The 19,753-nt window shown below is 44.6% G+C and overlaps 1 protein-coding gene and 1 long non-coding RNA gene across 5 annotated transcripts in view; one reads left to right on the top strand and one right to left on the bottom strand.

Moving 5' to 3' along the window:
* The window catches only part of PLPP4 (phospholipid phosphatase 4), a 567,241-nt gene that overhangs the window by 512,671 nt on the left and 34,817 nt on the right, over positions 1-19,753 (bottom strand). For 2 of the 4 annotated variants that reach the window (XM_082407044.1, XM_082407046.1), the window contains exon 1: positions 11,332-12,704. The exons of 1 other annotated variant lie outside the window; for it this stretch is intronic. The gene's annotated coding sequence lies outside the window, so the exon portion shown is untranslated. One more of the 4 variants, XM_082407047.1, reaches the window with a different exon arrangement.
* The window catches only part of LOC309635585, a 712,727-nt gene that overhangs the window by 691,952 nt on the left and 1,022 nt on the right, over positions 1-19,753 (top strand). The window lies entirely within an intron of this gene.

Below are 19,753 nucleotides of genomic sequence, written 5' to 3'. Positions count from 1 at the left end.
CCCCTAAGGTCTAAATACTGGCCATGGAGCCTCACCATCACATTAGCCAAGGAAAAGGCTGGTTGCCCACCCCACCTCTCTCCCCCAGTATATTCCTTTTAAGAAACCCTAGCCACGTGTACTGGGTAGATATGTACTAGGTGGATCCACTTGAATTGGGCAGGCCTGCACACCTTCTAACTTTGTAGATTAACACCAATAATAAAAGTAAGAATGGCATTCAATAATTAAGTACTTGTCATGTGTACCTTACAGTTATTCTCTCATTTTTTTTCCCAACAACCCTACAAGGTTAACGCTATTGTTATCCCTATTTCACAGATGAGGAAATGAAGGCCCAGAGAGGTTAAATAAGTTGCCACGGTCACACAGCAAGTAAGTAAAGAGCAGATCCGTGGTACCAACCCAGGCCTCTTTAACTCCAAAGCCCTGAACTTGCCTCTACTCTGCCTCTTGTGGTTCCCGATGTGCCCACCAGTGTCCCCCAACTGTCCTTGCTCTCCCTGTGCTGGCCTCATGACCTTCAGAGTTCTTGCATACCTTCTTAGTTCGTCCTGGAAGTTACCTAGGGTCTCCCCAGCTACATCCCAAATTCCATAGCCACTGGGCTACTGGGTATCCCAGCCTGGCCCAGGCCCCAGAACATTCCATCCTGTCTGCTGTGCACATAACAGTCCCCATAGTTCATCCAAGACTCTGGAAACTTCATCATTATGTTACCCTATTGAACCCTCACGATATCCTGAAAAGGTTAAATAGGTTTGTCCCAATCTTAGACATTGAAGCTCAAAAGGATGAAGTCAATTCCACCATAGGTCATGCAGCTTATTTAGTGGTGATTCCTCAATTTTACCCCATGAGTTGCATTGTTTTCCCCATTACTCCTTGGCACACAGTAGGTCTCTGATAAAAGCTGTTGATGAACTCACAGGGACCCCATTCTCTCCACCATGACTTTTCCATTTGTAGTAATTTTCATTTCAGAAAAAATTTTTAAATTCTCAAAAAATATTTGCTCAACTACGGTAACAAGCACCCTCCAAATTCCAGTGGCTGAACCCTACAAAAGTTAAGTTCTCACTCATGCCAAGTCCACTGTGGGTCCAGATGACTCCCCAAGGAAAGTGTCCACCATGTGGTGGCTCAGCACTGACCTCCATCAATGCATTCTTCCACAGATGCCTACATGGGGGGAAGAATTCATGGCGAACAAGCGTTAGCAATTAATGCTTCCACCCACAAGTGACACACTTACTGTCACCCAGAGTCTGCTGGCTACAAGAAGTCACATAGCCATGCCCATCTTCAAGAAGGCAGAGAAATACAACCTTCCTGTTTGTATAAAACGAAGGAAAACCAGCTGTCAAGAAAGCAGTAATAGCTACTATAAACATGGAAAAAAGAAAGATTTGAGAGGCAACATGATTTAAGAAGTAACAAGGTCATGCAGCTAAAAACTAGCAGAGTCAGGACCCAAACCCAGGCTATCTATCTCTAAAATCTGAGTCCTTAACTAACACATAATTCTCAAGAGAAGTGTATCAATTTCATATGCCACAATAATTTTGCACGAACAGTAAGCACTTATTGCTTGTTGGCTGACCCCATTCACTTGTCTGGGGTTTGCCCAGCTGACAGCTGATCGAGGCTGACCTCAGTTAGGAGGACTTGGACGACTGGACTCCGCTCCACGTCTGTCAGCCTCCAGCAGCCTGGTGTGGGCATTTCTCATTGCAACGGCAGAGGCCCAAGAACAAGCAGGCCCAAAGCAAGTCATATGGCTGAGTCCAGAGTCAGGAAGCGGGGAAGTGAGGAGGGAGGGCACTGTAATATTATACAGCAAAGGGAATGAAGAATTAGTGGAAGTATACGAAAGCTCATTCTGTAAAAGGCCATATGGTAAATATTTTTGGCTTCTGGGACCATACTGTTTCTGCTACCACTACTCAACTCTGTGACTGTAGCATGAAAGAAGCCATACATCATAAGTAAACTGATGGGTGTGACTGTGTTCCAATAAAACTGTATTTAGAAAAAGCAGCAGCAAGCCAGACTTGCTCTGAGGGCCGGAGTTTGCCAACCCCTGAATTAGAGCCACCACTGCAATCTTCCACAGAGGGTTCTAGTCCTAGTTCTGGAACTATCTGGTTGTATGGTCTTGACAGCATCACTTTTTTTTTCTCACCTGACCTTAACCTTTCCATTTACAATGTGAGGGAGTTGGAGTAGTTCTTCAGAACGGTAAAACTCTTAGATTCACAGTCCAAATCATATTATCATATAAACCAGAAGGGATGTTCTGAGGTCTAGCTGAAGAGATTATTCTCAGACTAATAACAGAATATGTATTATTTTTTGTCCTTAGTATTATTGTTCACCTGCAAAGGCTAAAATTCTATGATTTTACTTGTACTAGAGTTGCCATGCAAAAGACACTGATCAATAGCAATACAATCTTTAAAAAAAACAGCAATATAATCTTAGCTCCATCAAAGTCAAATAGATTTTTTTTTCCATCCATCCAAGCAGGAAGTCAGCCAGATATATGGAATGAAAAACAAACTGACACTTTTAATGACAAGTGAATAGCAAAGCTTTACTGATAACAAGAATAAAAAATAAAATACTAGAGAGTCAACTCTGGGTGACATCAGTGAAGGTTAAAGAGAAACATACAATTAACTGATCCAGAAGGATAAGCTATAGTGAGGGACACATGAAACAGGAAGCAGGGAACGCAGCATTTAACTGAAGGTTATGCCATTTATCATCTTCTTTATTGGCACCTCGAAAGCATGTAATTCAATACACTGCAATATCGCAGGAGGATATTTTTGCTTTTTTCCCCTCCACTAATCTTCACTGCCAGGCTATTGCCAGAATTACAAATAAGAATATTTATGTTAATAGCAGCTGTAAAGAGAAAGCGCATGTGAAATACTCTGTAACTATCCATAAAATCAGGGCAACATGCAGAGCTTTGCAGACATCTGACCTTCTGAAGCTTTATATCAGTGGTTCCCAACCAGGCAGGGGAGAGGGGGAGCAATGCTGGCAGCCTTTGGAGATATTTTAATTGTCCCAACTGGGGAAGTGCTACTGGCATCTAGCCCACACAGGCCAAGGATGATGCTAAATACCCTACAATACATAAGACAGACACACACAGCAAAAAAATTGTCTGGTCTAATGTGTCAACAGTGTCAAGGTTGAGAAATATTCTTTTCATAGACGAAAAAAGCATCAGCTGAGACTGACAGCAACTTTCCAAATCACTGGGAACTCCAAATCATGATCATACATCCCACAAAAGCAGCCTGTATTTTAAACCAGCCGCGAGCGACTTTATTTTGTAGCCTAGCAACATTTCAAAGCCAGGTACTTGGTGTCAAAAGATTCCACGTAAGTGCTAGAGAAAAGCACCTTTCCAAAAGGCAGATCACAAATTCCAAAACCTGTCCCAGAAATGATAAATGGTTCAAAATACTGAAAAAACCACTGGGATTAACATATTATTTTTAAGTATAGTAAATGCCTTTATTGCTGTGTTATATAAAATAGTCTTTCTTAAATCTACAGTATCAAAAGCACTGTGGATATTTTCTAACCAAAGAACATCATATGTGGCAGGAGAGTCTTCATCTCATTTGAATTACGTCTTGACAATCACATGCAACATCAGCTTTTACTGTAACTTGCAATGTATCTTCAACAGGATATAATTTATCAGCGGGTCAAAGAGCTGGAAAATTAATATCTGTTTAGCTAAACACATCACATCTGTTAGCAAACTTGTCCAAATAATTTGGCATCGTTGCTTACAATATTTGTAGACAGAGACCATTTATCATTTGGATTATTTCTAGAACCCACAGGCTTGTTTGCTATGCATTGCATAGAAGTATGTGGGTACTTGCACACATGCACACACTTTATATGAACCCTTTAGAATGCTTTGCACAAGTTGGTTGGTTGTTTTTAAGTGAAGGGAGCACAGCATCACTTCTGCGACTTCCCTTCAGTTCTGTTTCTCCATCGCATTGTCCTTCCACCTTGCCAGGCATTGGTGTCATTTCCTCTTCAGTTCATTCCTAAACAACCCCAGGTAATAGGTTTTCAGCAACAGCAGAGGAGACTGTTTAGGATAATGTTCCAGGGACTGATAAAAGTTCCTGCATGTATACCCTAGCCTTTCATTAACTGCAAAAGAGCTCTCTATGTCTCCCTTCAGGGGCCTTCCCAGAGCAAAAGCATGTGTCCTAGTGGTGAAGAGCATCAGCTGGGGTGTCAGGTCCACCCCTGTTCAAAACCCACCTTGACCATTTTCTGGCAATGACCTTGGGCAGACAGCAGAACCTCCTTGATCCTCAACCCCCTAGATGGAAGTACAGACAAAACTGCCCGCCTCCTGGGAATGTTCTGAGGATGAGATGAGGTCATGCTTTGCAAGTACCGAGCTCAGGGTCCAGCACACAGCCCTTCATAAGCTCCAGGTGTCATCAGTAGATGAAAGGAGTCTGCAAGCTATTCCATCAAGTCCATTTTGAGCCTGCAGTTTGGTCCTGACTCTCTGCTCAGTGCCAAGGACAGTACACATGAGAGAGACACATTCTCCCCTCAGATTGTTCACAGTGTCGGCAAGGAAACACACTGGCACAGGTGAAAGAGCAGGAGAACAGGCAGGGGTGACACGTGTTGTATGGCACAAAGCAAGGATGCTGGAGATCAGAGAGCAGGGAGCTCAGCTGGAAATTTCAGGGAAGTTAACACATCGGAAGCTCTCAGCCCAGCACATGGCCCGGAACAAGTACACGAGGAACGCTGGCCATCATTATTATCACTGTCATCCGCTGCAGAGGGTAATGGAACATGTGCCTCCTCCATCACCAGGATTAACAGCTGCTGCCACGGGGCCACCAACTCCCACCTCTTACTGAAGGACAGGGGCTCTGCAAGAAACTTCACTTCACTGCTGCCTGCTTGCCTGGGGCCTTTTTCATTATCCCTTGTTTTCTTCTTTGTATTGCTTGCTCTCTCTCTTCCTCGGCTTTTGGTTTAGTGTGGGAGTTATTTGATTTATTATTTGCTAAACAGGCAAACCAATTTTTTTCCTTGCTAAATTTCATAATTTTACAAGTGCTGACGAGAGTGTTCACAAATACCACAAACCGTCTCCATAAAGCCTTTAAATCCATTCGGACAGTTTCGGGATTGTGCATCATCTAGCAAAATACATTGGCTTTATGGTGTTTTATCCTTTTTATTTAAACTTTACTTGTTTCTTATTTGCTTTGTCTTTTTTTTTAACAAAAACCTTAACACTAAAGAAATGAAGCTGCCAGCACATAGTTCCCTAGGCATTTGGGCTCCCTTATTAAATTCAGAAAACAGCAATAATCATCCAAGTGATTTAAGTTGCACGAAAAGGCTTCCACAGTTATCTGTCCCATCATCAACGTTTCCCACTGCCAAGGACCCTAGGTCAGCCTGGTTCCCTTATTTGGTCTGGGCATTCTGGAAGAAATATATTAGAGCTGGAAATAAACATAAAGATGACCTGTTCAAACACACATTTAACAGAGAGGAAACTGAGGCTATGAAGAAGTGACCTAAACTTGGAAGCAACCAAGATGTCCTTCAGTCAGGCTCCAGATTGCCATGCTGGGCACAGCGTCTCTGCACACGGCCCACCAAGGCTGAGGCGTCAGAGCAGCCTTTTCACACTGGGAACCCTGACCTGAAGCGCCCCAGCGCAAGGCCTCTGCACACAGCACCCTATGAGCAAGTGAAACTAGACAAAGCACAAAGGAAAAGAAAAAAAACAAAACAAAACATCTGGCCCTAGTCCTGTGTCTGATTTAAAGATCTGAGTGGCAAAAGCTAATTTTAAAGGATCAACATTACTACACAACAAAATATGAATGCTGGTTTTAGAGACAAGATAGAGGAGTAGAAAGTGAGCTCACCCCTTCTCACGGAAACCTCAGAATCACAACTAACTGCTGAACAACCACCAACAAGATGTCCCTCAGTAGGTGAACGGATAAATAGATTCCCTGTGGTACATTCAGACAATGGAATATTATTCAGCGCTAAAAAGAAATGAGCTATCAAACCATGATAAGACACGGAGGAAACTTAAGTGCATATTACTAAGTGAAAAAAGCCAACCTGAAAAGCATAATTAATTCTGGAAAAGGCAAAACTATACAGTTAATAGAAAGATCACAGGTTGCCAGGGGTTAGGGGAGAGGGAGGGATGAATAGGCAGAGCACACAGGATTTTTAGGGCAGTGAAAATACTCTGTATGATATTATAATTATGGGTACATGTTGTACATTTGTCCAAACCCATAGAATGTACAACACCACGAGTGAACCTTACTGTAAACTGTGGAATTTGGGTGATAATAATGTGTCAATGTAGGGTCGTCAATTATAACAAATTTACAGTCTGAGGGGGGATGTTGATAATGCAGGAGGCTGTGCATGTGTGGGGACAGGAAACATATGGGAAATCTCTGTACCTTCTGTTCAATTTTGCTGTGAATCGAAAACTGCTCTAAAAAAATAGAATCTTTCAAACAAAACTACACTGTACATTGCTATGCATTGCTATATCCACTCAATGATGACCAATACAACACTACTCATTGTTCCCTAGGGGAAAAAATAAAAATAAAAACCAACCCTCCTCCAACTAGAGCTTCTATATCTACAGACTTTGCCCCTAATCTATCCCTTCTTCTCGGCTAGCCTCCTTGAATTGAAGGTTCTTTTAAAAAAAAAAAAAAATTCCATGTGGTGAGAGCTTGCTTTTTCCTTCTGACATCCGGGGCCTGGAATGCTGGGTGAGGTCAAGTTAAGAAAGGTTTTTCCAGACTCACCAAGACCTCCCTTACCTCAGCCTTACCCAACATCCCAAGTATCAACCTGTGCTCAGACTTCAGGTGATGCTTATTAATTCTAGCAAGCATCATCTGATCTCTTTCTTGCAACTGACAAGAGAACGGATACTAGGACTGATTCCACGTACTAGACCCTGTTCATGCACCACTCCAGACCTTCCCACCCACCTTCCTCTCTCCCCACCCACCCCCGCCCCTCCTGCTCCCCAGAGCCTTCCTAAGGAGGGTTCATGCCACTTTCTTAGCTGTACAGCCCAGCTCTGCTGCCACCACCTTTGCTGCCATCAATTAGGAGCCCCTTCTAACTGACATCAACTGACAAAGTCTGCTCGGCCCACATGCTGGCCAGACCAGACCACAGAAGCTCTGTCTCTCCCAGCACCTCCCTGGATGGGCCAGGAATCAGCTCAGAAGTGCAGGAATGTTAACACCCAACAGCCGAGAGAGGAAGGAGCCGACTGGTAAACTCCTCACCCTTCTTTCCTGCTTTGGACGGTTCTGAGTTGAAGTGATTCCCATGCCTCTGTTCCAGCGATGTCCTGCACTGCTGTGTTTCTTACAAACTCTGACCCACTGTGTCAAACACCAGCTTGTATTTACTGTCATTGTATGCCTCTCTCAATTCTCTTTTTCTCCTTGGGGTTTCACCATTCTCCACTTCCCCACCAAGCTTTCTCTGTAAATGGCCAGGTAGTAAACACTTCAGGCTTTACAAACCACACAGTCTCTGTCACAACGACTCAACTCTGCCCTTGTAGCTTGAAAGCAAGTGCCAATGCGATTCGTTAATGAGTGGATGTGACTGTTCAAGAAAACATTATTTATGGATGTTGACGTTTAAATTTCATATAATATTCACATGTCACAAAATATCTTTTTTTCATTTATTTTCAGCCATTTAAAACTGGAAAAACCATTCTTAGCTCATGGATCTTATAAAACAGGCAATGAGTGGGCTGAATCTGGCACGTAGTTTGCCAACCCCTGCTTTAAATCACTGAGTGGTTGGCTTTCTTAGCTCACAGACTATACAAAAACAGGTGACACAGGCCAAAATTTGCCAGCCCCCACTGCGGCCTGTGAGCTTTGCTTCAGGCCTGTTTTCTAGAGATCCCAGGCTAAGACACTCCATAGTCATAATCCTTAGGTGAATTCTTTAAATAACAATAAATTTTTTAAAAAAATTTTTTCTTAATAATGTTCTGCACTGACCCAGGAGCCTGAGTTACTGGACATGCAGCTCCATCAAGAAAGCCAAATCCTGAAAGACAAATACAATATGATATCACTTATATGTGGAATCTAAAATATGACGCAAATGAACATATCTATGAAACAAACTCACAGACATAGAGAATAGACTTGTGGTTGCCAAGGGAGGGTGAGGGAGGGAAGGATTAGGAGTGTGGGATTAGCAGATGCAAACTAGTATTTATAGGGGATGGATAAACAACAAGGTCCTATTGTATAGCACAGGGAACTATATTCAATACCCCTATGATAAACCAGAATGGAAAAGAATATGAAAAAGAATATATATATATATGTATAACTGAATCACTTTGCTGTACAGCAGGAATTAACACAACGTTGTTAATCAACTATACTTCAATAAAATTAAAAAAAAAAAAAAAGAAAGAAAGAAAGAGAAAGCCAAATCCCCTGCCTCCTTCCAACAGTCGTCCTAATGACTGAAGCTCAAGGATGTGGGAGATAGGCCTCCAGGGTTTCTTTTGTGTCAAATACTACCTTCCATTCCATTTTTCTTTCCTTGGGCATAGTTCTTTACTCCCATTTAAGGTCAAGGAACATGGATTAAATTTTTGTATCCTCTACGGGTACCTCCTACACAATGAATATTTATTGCTCACTAAACATGTGTTGATTCTGCATCAGAGTAGGAGCAAGAAGACAGATTTCATGATGGGGTTGGATTTCTTTATCAGAGCTGCCTGAGGAGAGAGCAGGTTGCCTTCAGGAGAAGTGAGCTGCTCATCGTGTTAGGTAATCAAGAAGAATCTACAAGACCACCTGGCAAGGATGCTAAGCATTCAAGAATTTACACTTCAGGGAGAAGGTTGAACTTCATTCCAGCCCCGAGAGGCTGTGATTCCCCACGTTAGCAAAGGAGAGCCAACTGTCTGAGATGCAAGAGAGAGACAGAAAAGACTACTGGGACACTTTGCTTTGCAAATGAATAATAACAACGACCAGCACAGATTGAACCTATAATGTGTTCCAAGTACTGTGCAGTACTAATCCAAGACCACACAGCTAGAAAATCAAACAAGAACTGAACCCCAGTCTGACTGACCCCAAAGGCCATGAGATATCCCACTTAATCTTTCTCCTTGAGTGAATGGTTGGCTCACACCATGAAGTCCTATCATGTCTTGATGGGACCATATTGTCTGACCACTTAAAAAATGACATTAATGATCATGTCTTTTCTTGACTAAATTAAGGTCCATTATGATGTTTCTACTCTTGAGAAAGAACGTATGAGAGGATCAAACTCCTCAACTTAAAAAATAAAACTGCAGAGAATCACTAAAAAATAAAACTGCAGAGAATCACGTGTGTTATGGAACATGGACTCTCCCCAGGGAACTGGGAACAGCTGGCAACAACTGCATCACAGCCCACCACTAATTAAGAATGTTTAAATGGCAGCCTGCATCTCAGGGGGCCGCTGCAGCCAGGAACCATGGCATTCCATCAAACCTAGAAACAAGTACTTTGTCCTGAACCTGATGTATAATTTATGTGGGCAAAAATGTGTCTCCTCTCCTTCCAAAACAGACAAGCAACAACACGGAGCCCCAGCTGCGCACCTCAGCCCCTCCACAGAGAAATACTATTGCTGTAATGGTCTAATTTTGTTTCAGCCTGGAGCACATTTTACAACATTGCTCCTACATTGGACGAGGGCCCCAGACCTCCTGCCAACAGCGAGCTGACGCGCTGCTTGGGGGAGCCGGAGAGAACAGCTATTATTTCTGCAGCCACTCAGCCCGCTGCGTTCTAACCAGCCGCATTAGCCCAGGGGGCATGAACGAGCACCCTGCCCCATGGCTGGCCAAGGCTCGGGGACACAGAAACAGGCCGAGACTGTATCACAGGGCATTTGACTTCCTGAGGCCCCAGGACCCTTCCTACACTCACAGGCTCACAGTCTTCTCACCACCTGGGCATCACTTCCGCTGCTGCTGTCTGGGAGTGACCTGGAAGGGAAGTCCTCCGAGCCTCACTGGCGTTCCCAGATCTGCGGCAAGACTGCTCTGAAGGAGGCACAATGAGGCAGCTTCTCCTCTGCGTTAGCTCAAGTCACTGCGGTGACCCAAGAGCAGCTCATGCATCTTGTTACCCCAGCAGAGGCAGTCACCTGCTCTCCCTCCTCAGGACTCCTCCACGCCCAGCTCTCATTCTACGACTGCCTCCATTTACGCTGCTCTCCACGTCTCACGTTAAAAACACCCCTGGAGAAAGGGTTCGATTTGTCAGTTTGTCACTTCCAACACAGAGTGCCCTATTGGCCAAAGTTCTTGAGCCAGGTCACTTGCAAGGCCACCACTGGCCTATACACTGGTTCTTTTCTTCCTCCTTCATCTCCAGACCACACTCCCATTTCCAGGCTCCCCGCCCCCACCAGAGGCAACCACTCTAAACTGCTTAATGTGCATCTTGTGTGTGTGTGTGTGTGTGTTCTTGCAAAATGACTATCATAATTATATGTGCATTTTCATAAAAGTTCATATGTGCTTGCTGCATCTCTCATTCTGTTTCCTGAAATCCTGGTTATTATCTTTCAGGGTCAAGCCCCACTTCCTTTATGAGTGTGATAAAAGTATAGATACTCTTACCAGAAAAACATGTGAAGGGAAATAGAAAATTCTGCCCACAATTTCAGGTTGCTCACACAGGGTAAGGCCATCTGTGGACCGCTGAGGGTGAGGAACTCAGGTTGGCGTGAAAGCCTAGTCTGACCAATAGTAGCCAGTTCACATGGCACAAAAGCAGGAATCTGCATACAGAGAACTTCCTGCGGCCCAATCTCCTCCAAGAGGGCATGGCCATGGCAGCCACTCTGAGTCCGACGGACTTCCCTTCAGTCTGTTCCTCAAAGGAAGCAACGCTTACTACCCACACCTAGTCCCATTCTCAAACGCCCTCCCAGCTGCTCCTATTCATACCCAGGACCTCCTTCAAAACTCAGACTCCTCCCAGAGGGGCCTCTTCCTCATCCTTACCATGTGTCTTCTCCGTATTTGTGTTGCACATAATTTTGAATTCGTTATCACGATGCTCAGAAAGAATCGTAAACAGCGTTCTTAAATTAGGTTTGCTCCACAATCAGGCTGTAAACCTGAAGAGACGAACCCGTCTATCATGGATGTGGGAAGAGGTAGAGAATGTTACTCACCTGAATTCCCGGCTGGTGAGGGAAGAAGGGGGGGTGACAGCTGATTCTCAGGAGAAAGATAAGGAGAGATGAACCCCATTTCCAGGAGGCAGTGGTCGGCGGGAAGGTCCTGTATCAAGAGCTTGGCTATGTAACAAACCACCACAGAATCAAACGGCTTCAAACCACTGTTTGTGGCGTTACTTCTCACAGTTCTGTGCATTCACCTGACTCCATCCGGCTGCTCTTACTTGGGTCTCTCACACAATTGCAAACAGATGTTGGCTGGGGTTGGCTGAAGGGCTCACTGGGACAGATGTTCATGAGACTGGTTCCTGCCCACAGCCGGTGGCTGCCCAGCCGGGCCCCTGTCTCTCTACACCGAGCCAGCCGGGACCTCCTCAGGGCATTGTGGTCTCCGGACAGCGTGACTGCTTACGTGACAGCTGGTGTCCTTAAACCGTGCCCCACAGGGTTGAAGAAACGGGTGACTAACAGAAATTCTTGAGCACGCGTTCCAGGAGGGCAGAAAACCAAGCAGCTGGGCCAAAACCCCTCCGCTTTTAACAGGACAAACCTGGCCGGAACCAGTTGAAGCCAAGATGGCGGATCCGAGTCTGCGCAGAACAGATTTGCTCGCGGGATGGGCGGCCTCTGACGTCACAGCCCGGATTTCCACCGCGTTTCATACCCACACCCCATGAAGGAGTACATGTGACCCAGGAAGAAACATGCCGCCTGCTTGCACCTGGGCGTCAGAACCCGTCACTTCGTTAAATTTTGTAAACAACCGCGTTTTTCCTTGATTCACCGCCCCCAAACCCTAACCCTTAAATATCCATCTCATCTTTCTACCGCGGACACAGATTTGAGCTGCGCCTCCTGTCTCCTTGCCGGTGGACCTCACAAGGAAGGTTCTTCCTTTCTCAAAAGCTGGTGCCAGATGCGCGATAGGCAGGGAGGCCTTTGCTCGGGGTTGTTTCCCAGGGCTGTCGTAACAAATTGCCGTAAACGGCGTGGCTTAAACGATAGAATTTCATTCCCGAGGCTCTGAAAGAGAAGACCTCCTTGCCTCTTTGTAACTTGTGGTGGCTACAATCCCCAAAGGGTCAGTCACCCCTCACTGGTTCCTTTGCCCAGAGTCGCAAATGTCAATCCAGCGACACCAGGTTGGGTACAGCAGAGCGGAAACTTTATTCACTGATCAAGGAATGGAGAAGGGAGGGCTTCTGCTTTAAACACACCTTCTCCCAGAAGGGCGGGGAGTAAGGGAATTGTAAGGGGTAGGAGGCAGGCCGTCCTCCAGGGCTCTAGACAAGGGCCGGAGACGTCCAGGGGTTGCCAGGGCATGCGCAGTCCTCCAGGCTTCTTTGCACACCGCATGAATTGTGCCTAGGAGCTTACAACTCCCCCATCCCGCCACCCCCTCCCCCCCTCCCCCTCCCCCTCCCCCTCCCCCCTCCCCCTCCCCTCCCCCCTCCCCCTCCCCCCCTCCCCCCTCCCCCTCCCCCCCTCCCCCCTCCCCCTCCCCCTCCCCCCCTCCCCCCTCCCCCCTCCCCCCTTCCCCCGCCCCGTGGAGATCTCAGATGCCTTCAGGCCTCATCTGTGCAGGTGCGTTCCTGTGGTCAAATCAGCGCTGGTTTGGGGCGGTTGACCACTGCAAAGCTCTCAAAGCACAGCTGCAAAACATCTCTGTCAAATACCAGGTACTTCTGAAATAAATACAGAAGTAAATGAAGGAAAGGATCCTTCAGCTCTCAGGGTCTGTCAGCAATCCTCAGAGTTCCTCAGCGGGCATCACTCAATCTCTGCCTCCATCTTCGTGGCTTTCTTCTCTGTGTGTGTCTCTCTGTGTCCTCTCGTCTTATACGGAGACCAGTGGATTTAGGACCCAATCTAACTAAATCCAGGATGATGTCATCTAGATATCCTTAACTAGTTACATCGGCAAAGACCCTATTTCCAAGTAATTTCTGGGTGGACATGAGTTTTTAAGGGACATTATTTAACCCTCTACAGCTGGTTTCCCTCAGAATAAGATTTTTCATGAAACCAAGGCAGAAGCTGCAATGCTTTGTCTGACCCAGCCTCAAAAGCAATCAGCAACATTTCTATTGATTATACGTGAGCAACGGGGCGAGCTCTGATTTAAGAAGAAGAGCCCACACCGGGCATAATACCAGAAGCATGGTCCCTTGGGATCATATCTGGAGACCAACATCTATAAGAAGGACCAGGTAAAAGGGGAAGTGAACAGGAGGGACGAAACAGAGGGGAGAGAAGAGATGCTTAGGACTGCCGTAGTGGGAAACACTGGGACAAGGGAAGCAGTGCATTGCACTTGACTTCCAGGAAAGGTCTGAGGACATAGAAAGAGGAAGGACAGAGCGGCTTTTCAGGAACCACCATCTGGTATAAGAGAAAAATTGTGAGTGAAAGAAATATTTAAAAAGGATTTTTAAGAAGTCTCACTGCACATCAAGACTGTCCTCGCCCCTTTGACATTTCTCAAGAGACTGGGTAAAGATTTGAATTGCCTTCATTTATGTTTTTCTGCCTGGCTGTTAGTTTTCACACATGATTTTCTGCAAGCCAAGATCACAAGATTCCACTGTTTTTATACAACCTACATCTCTCTAACCCTCTTAGTAAAGGTAGTACAGGGCTCTGCCCATGGAATGTAATCAACAAATAATGACCAGTTTTAGAGCATTTACAAGTTTAATTTGGAGAGTGTACATTTGAATGCTGAAACCAGGATTTCTTTTGAATAGGAGTATGTGCATGAACTTTCAAAAGAATACCAACCAAGTTTTTTAGTTTTTCCTCACTGTAACAAGTTTCAACACGGGTATTGTTGGATTTTTATAGTTTGAGGATCACTAAAGGTGATGTTTGGCTTACTGCCTTTGCAAGGAAGTTTGGCTGGAAGGTTCATTTTATTGAGCAATAGATCTGACAGTCTTCAGAAAGCAAAAGATTCAGAAGACATAGGCAGTGTTCCCACACAGGCTGCAAAAAGTACTCCCCACGATAAGCCCAATAATTCCTCCAGCTCAAGAAATTTTTAGAGGGTGACTAGGACACCAGGCAGCAAGTGGGGATTTTATAGCTGCAGGCTTTCCAGCTCTAGGGAACTTAGTTAATCAGAGAAATTAAGGACTGAAATCACTCAGATGATGTTTAGACCCCAACCAATGAAACAAACCAAACGTGGGAGGGAGTCTATGGAAATACTTCCTATTTCAACGTAGTTGATATAATCTGGGTACCAAAGGCTAGGAAATGACCTGAAATGAAATCTCTCTCCTCACAACCGGCACGTCCTATCTGGTTTTTTTTAGCTAGTATTTGTTGAAGACTTACTATGTTATGCATTTGATGTGCATAATCTATTTAATCCTTACAACACTCCTATGAAATTGGTACTAATGAAAAGAAAATGTACTGGGCTGGAAATTTGGTTGGGGGTGGGTGGAATAGTCCCTGCTCAAAAAGATTGTCTTGCAGTGACATGTAAAGAATGGTTTACATATTGTCTGGATGTTTAAAACTATAAGAATAAAATAAATCAAGAATATAGTTTGAGTTTTAACAAATCAAGCCAAGGGCTCAAAGAGGGTTTAAACACAAGTTTAAATTTATTTATATGTTAAACTTATAAGTATCCAGATCCCCTTATGAATGTATATGTTCTCATCCCTACAATCTTGGTGTAATGGAAGCCCCTCCATGTATTAATGACATTAAAACAGATGTAAGTGTGTAAATTAAACACCAATTAAATATGGAGGGAGATACCACTCCATATCCACCAAGACGGCTAAATTCAGAAAGACAATAACAAGTATTGGCGAGAATTGATGAGGTCATATTTAAAATGGTACAGCCACTTTGGAAAATAGTCTGGATGTTCCGGCTGCATAGTCTTTGTTCACTTTTCCACAAGACAATGATTTCCATCAATTTCTACAGGGAGAATAGGAAGCATTCAGTCTTTCCTCTAGCATAATTGATACAAATTGCTTTTTATTATACACGTATCCCAATTTCCCCCTCCTAAAGATGTTTCCTGCCTTCCCAGGACACCCTCCCCAGAGATGGAGGACAGTTTTTATCTTCTCTTTGAGCACGACTTCACCCCCTGCACTTGAACTTTCCAACACCAGCCAGGCTAGGCTGGTGAAGACGTGCTGAAACCAGCACTCCCATCCTGAAACCAGCACTCCCATCCTGCCCAGAGAAGAATGAACAAATCAGCTGTCCTTGGAAAACGATTTGGCAATAGATATTAGAGATCCCTCTAAATTCTACCTCTGGGAATTCCTCCTGAGGAAATAACTTTAATGCACAAGAACAATCTAAATGTCTGATATAGGCAAGTAATAAAAGAAATCATATTTAATCAAGTGTTGGCACCTTTTAAAATGGTCATTAAAATAATGTAAAAACACGGGGGAAATTATAATACGTGTGATATTGCATAATTATAATAAGCCATGAGGTGATATAAAATTGTGTACACAGTATGAACTAGATTTGTTTTTAATCCTGTGCATAAAGAAAAAAAGATTGGAAGGAAATGCATCAAAATGCTAAAAGGATTGTGTTGGGAGAGGCTTATGTAAATTTTCCTTATCTCATATAAATTTCATAGAGAAAATAAGGTTACCTAATAATCCTGTCTGCTCCCTGCCTCAGCCTGTAGAATTAATGGTCCTAAATATTAGCAAAGCAGCTAGCTCCTTAGAGAGGGGCACTATGATAAATAAATGTAAAGTATCATTATGGGGCTTCCCTGGTGGCGCAGTGGTTGAGAGTCTGCCTGCCAGTGCAGGGGGCACGGGTTCGAGCCCTGGTCTGGGAAAATCCCACATGCCGCGGAGCAACTAGGCCCGTGAGCCACAACTACTGAGCCTGCGCGTCTGGAGCCTGTGCTCCGCAACGAGAGGCCGCGACAGTGAGGAGGCCTGCGCACCGCGATGAAGAGTGGCCCCCACTTGCCACAACTAGAGAAAGCCCTCACGCAGAAACAAAGACCCAACACAGCCAAAGAAAAAAAAAGTATCATTATGAGTTTCTTTTTAAAGCTCTTTTAGCAAAATGACTTGTTTACACATAGCAATATTCTGGGAGGAAAAAATCAATGTAGTTAAATATTTTCACCTCTGCAGTTGCCCCACACATAGTATCTAGCTTTGCTCCTATGACTGGAACCTCTGTTCAGTGACTCCTGAACACACAGTCAGTGTCTCCATGCCATCTGCTGCGTGCTCTGCAGACTTGGAGATCAGAATGACTCAACAAGAAGCACGCAAAGCTGCCAGGAATTGTCAGAGGTGCGTGTTATTGTAATAACAGTCTGGCGGCAGCAGTGGAGCAGAGGAAACAGGAGTTTGTTCCTCTAGTCAGGGCGTAGCGGCTGCTGGACCAGAACTGATGGGGGAAAGAAGAAAGGACAGGATGAAAATGCTATCAACAGTCGGCGATGAGCAACTTGCAACCTGGATATTCGTAAGGAAAGCATCTACACTTTAGGTGGTGGTCCAGTCATGTTTTAAACACCTAAATGTCACCGTAGAGAGAGAATTCCATGCAAGTCCAGTTCCTGTTGGACTTTACACCATGGGCTTCCTAGCAGAAACAGCCCTGTGATTTGAAGGAGGTGAGAGCCACATGTAGGAAGCTGATTCCACAGGCTCATGGTAGCCTTCCTACATCAACACATGCAAACCAGAAACAGAGCTAAGCCTTGGCCTGGAGTACAGTGGAAAGAACCCCAGGCTTTGGAATTGGAAAGACTGTGGTTCAAATCTAGACTCAGCCACTTCCTAGCTGTGTTTCATTGACAAGATGCTCAACCTCCTCCAGACTCAGTTTTAGCATCAGTAAAATGGGAATAATAATTCCTGCTTTACAGGATTCTTAGGAGAATCATAAATGATATTTGTAAACATGAAAGTTACCATATGACTCAGCAATTCCACTCCTAGGTGTCTACCCACACAAAGACTTGTATATGAATGTTTACAGCAGTTTTATTCAAAATAGCCAAAAAATTAGAAACAACCCAAATGTCTATCACCTGATGAACAGATAAACAAAATGTGGTATATACAAACATTGGGATATTATTCAGCAATGAAAAGCAATGAAGTAGGGACTTCCCTGGTGGCACAGTGGTTAAGAATCCACCTGCCAATGTGGGGGATGTGGGTTTGAGCCCTGGTCTGGGAAGATCCCACATGCCGCGGAACAACTAAGCCCATGCACCACAACTACTGAGCCAGCGCTCTAGAGCCCGTGTGCCACAACTACTGAGCCCACACGCCACAACTACTGAAGCCTGTGTGCCTAGAGCCCGTGCTCTGCAACAAGAGAAGCCACTGCAATGAGAAGCCCGCGCACTGCAACAAAGAGTAGCCCCCGCTCTCCGGAACTAGAGAAAGCCTGTGAGCAGCAACGAAGACCCAACACAGCCAAAAAGGCCATGTATTTTATGATTCCCTTTATATGAAATGTCCAGAATAGGAAGTTCTATGAGACAAAGATCTGTGGTTCTTAGGACTGGGGAGGATGAGAGCTGGAGGGATGATAGCTAAAATCAACTATGGTGATGGTTGTACATATCTGTGAAGATACTAAAAATCATTGAATCTTACACTGTAGATGGATGAATTGTACGGTATGTAAATTATATCTCAGTAAAGCTGTGATTTAAAACAGAAATGATCTGTATAAAATGCCTAGCATAGTTCCAGGTAATCAATAGGTCATGGTTGTTTTTAGATCTGTCATTCAATTACAGTTTATCTGGCTTCTCCCCCTTCTAGAAAATGGACAATGAAATTCCCTTAGTACAGTGTGTTTCCTGCTCAGAGGTAATATTAGAAGCAGAATTTCAGTCCTTGAAGAGACTTTGCAGCTCACCATTCCTTTTTACAGATGGGAAAACTAAGGCCCAGAAGACTGACGGTTCTTACTTGAGGAACGTGGATTAACCAGTACATTCCCAGCAAAGCAAGGCAAGCACAAAGGTAGCAAAGCTCCTGCTCCCAGGAGCACATCTTCATGAATCACTTCTGCCTGAGTCCTTGGCCCAGGACCTACTTCTGAAAGAAGGGCACACCCATAGGTACAACCAGAATTATCATTGGGCTTGAAGCTGGAGTGTACTGAGGACAGTTGTACTCTCCTGGACATTCATTAGTCGACATTTTATTCCACAGTAAGAATTTGGGAAACACAATCAGACACTTAATTAAATGGGGCTCAGAGCTTCTCCCTACAGTAAACACTGACACCTGGATCATACACACCCTCTGCACACACGGGACCCTTGGTGAAAAAAAGGACAAACCCCATCCGAGGCACCAGCTGCTGGTAGGCTGAAATTTGAAAGGCTGTTCTGTCCCCAAACACCCCCCCACCCAAGTCTGAGTCTGAAAATCCCCCATTAGGGACTCATTCCTTTGGGGAGAAGCATTGCCTCTCCAGACCTCCTCTTTTAAGACTTAAAAACAAACACCTAGCTGTTATCAGATATGAACATCTTTGTGGAAATGGATTTCATCAGAAGGCTGACATAAAGGTCCTCATGGTAATTGTAACTATAGGATGAAGAAATATTTTTAAAAGGAGATATTCTGGGGAAAGGGGCAGTGAGAGCCAGAAGAGTGAACAGTAGCAAGGAAGGAAACAGACCGAAGCAGACAGAAAAATTTATAAACAGAAACTGAGGAGGCAAAGGTAACTTATCCGCTTTTGATTTTAAATCATAGAATTTTAACGCCAGCAGGAAACCTAGATATCATCTAGTACAATGGTTTTCTAAGGTATATTGGCAACTGACTTTTCACATAAATGTTACTCGAGCCTAGTATTTAAAACAAGTAAAAGAGGAGTTTCTCTAATAACTGCAGAGGGAGGTGCCACACTCTGCCCACGTGCTTCCCCTGGGGCAGCCCCTTGGTGTGTCCAAGAATCCGAGACTCCTCCACACCAACTTGGAAACTGCTGCCCCACCCTGTTGTGTGATCGGAAATGGTACCTATTACCATTAATTACTTAGTGTAAGTAACATCTACCAGGTATTGACAGTGAATAGCCAGTGAAATCCCAGCAGTGTAAAAAGTAACCACTTTACAAGGATTTTCTCATTTAATTCTCACAATAACCCCCTCTGGGGTTGGTACCATTATTATTCCCATTTTACCAATTAAGTGGCACACGGGTTAAATAACAGCTAATACGAGTTGGAGGCAGGATTCAAGCGCAGGCTATCTGACTTCAAACCAGCCATCATATTTCTCATAATTCAAACTCCCTGTCCTGCAGATGCAGGCTGAGCACAGGAAAGTGGGCTGTGTGCGCTCAGAAGGTTGATGACTGCAGAGCAGGACCCAGGATCGGGGTGGGGGGCGGGGGCGATGCCCAGCTCAGG

This window comes from Balaenoptera borealis (assembly GCF_965194805.1).
Source record: "Balaenoptera borealis genome assembly, chromosome: 10".
NCBI classification, from domain to species: Eukaryota; Metazoa; Chordata; class Mammalia; order Artiodactyla; family Balaenopteridae; genus Balaenoptera; species Balaenoptera borealis.
The sequence above is the reverse complement of the archived record's forward strand: the minus strand, read 5'-3'. Positions and strand labels throughout refer to the sequence as shown.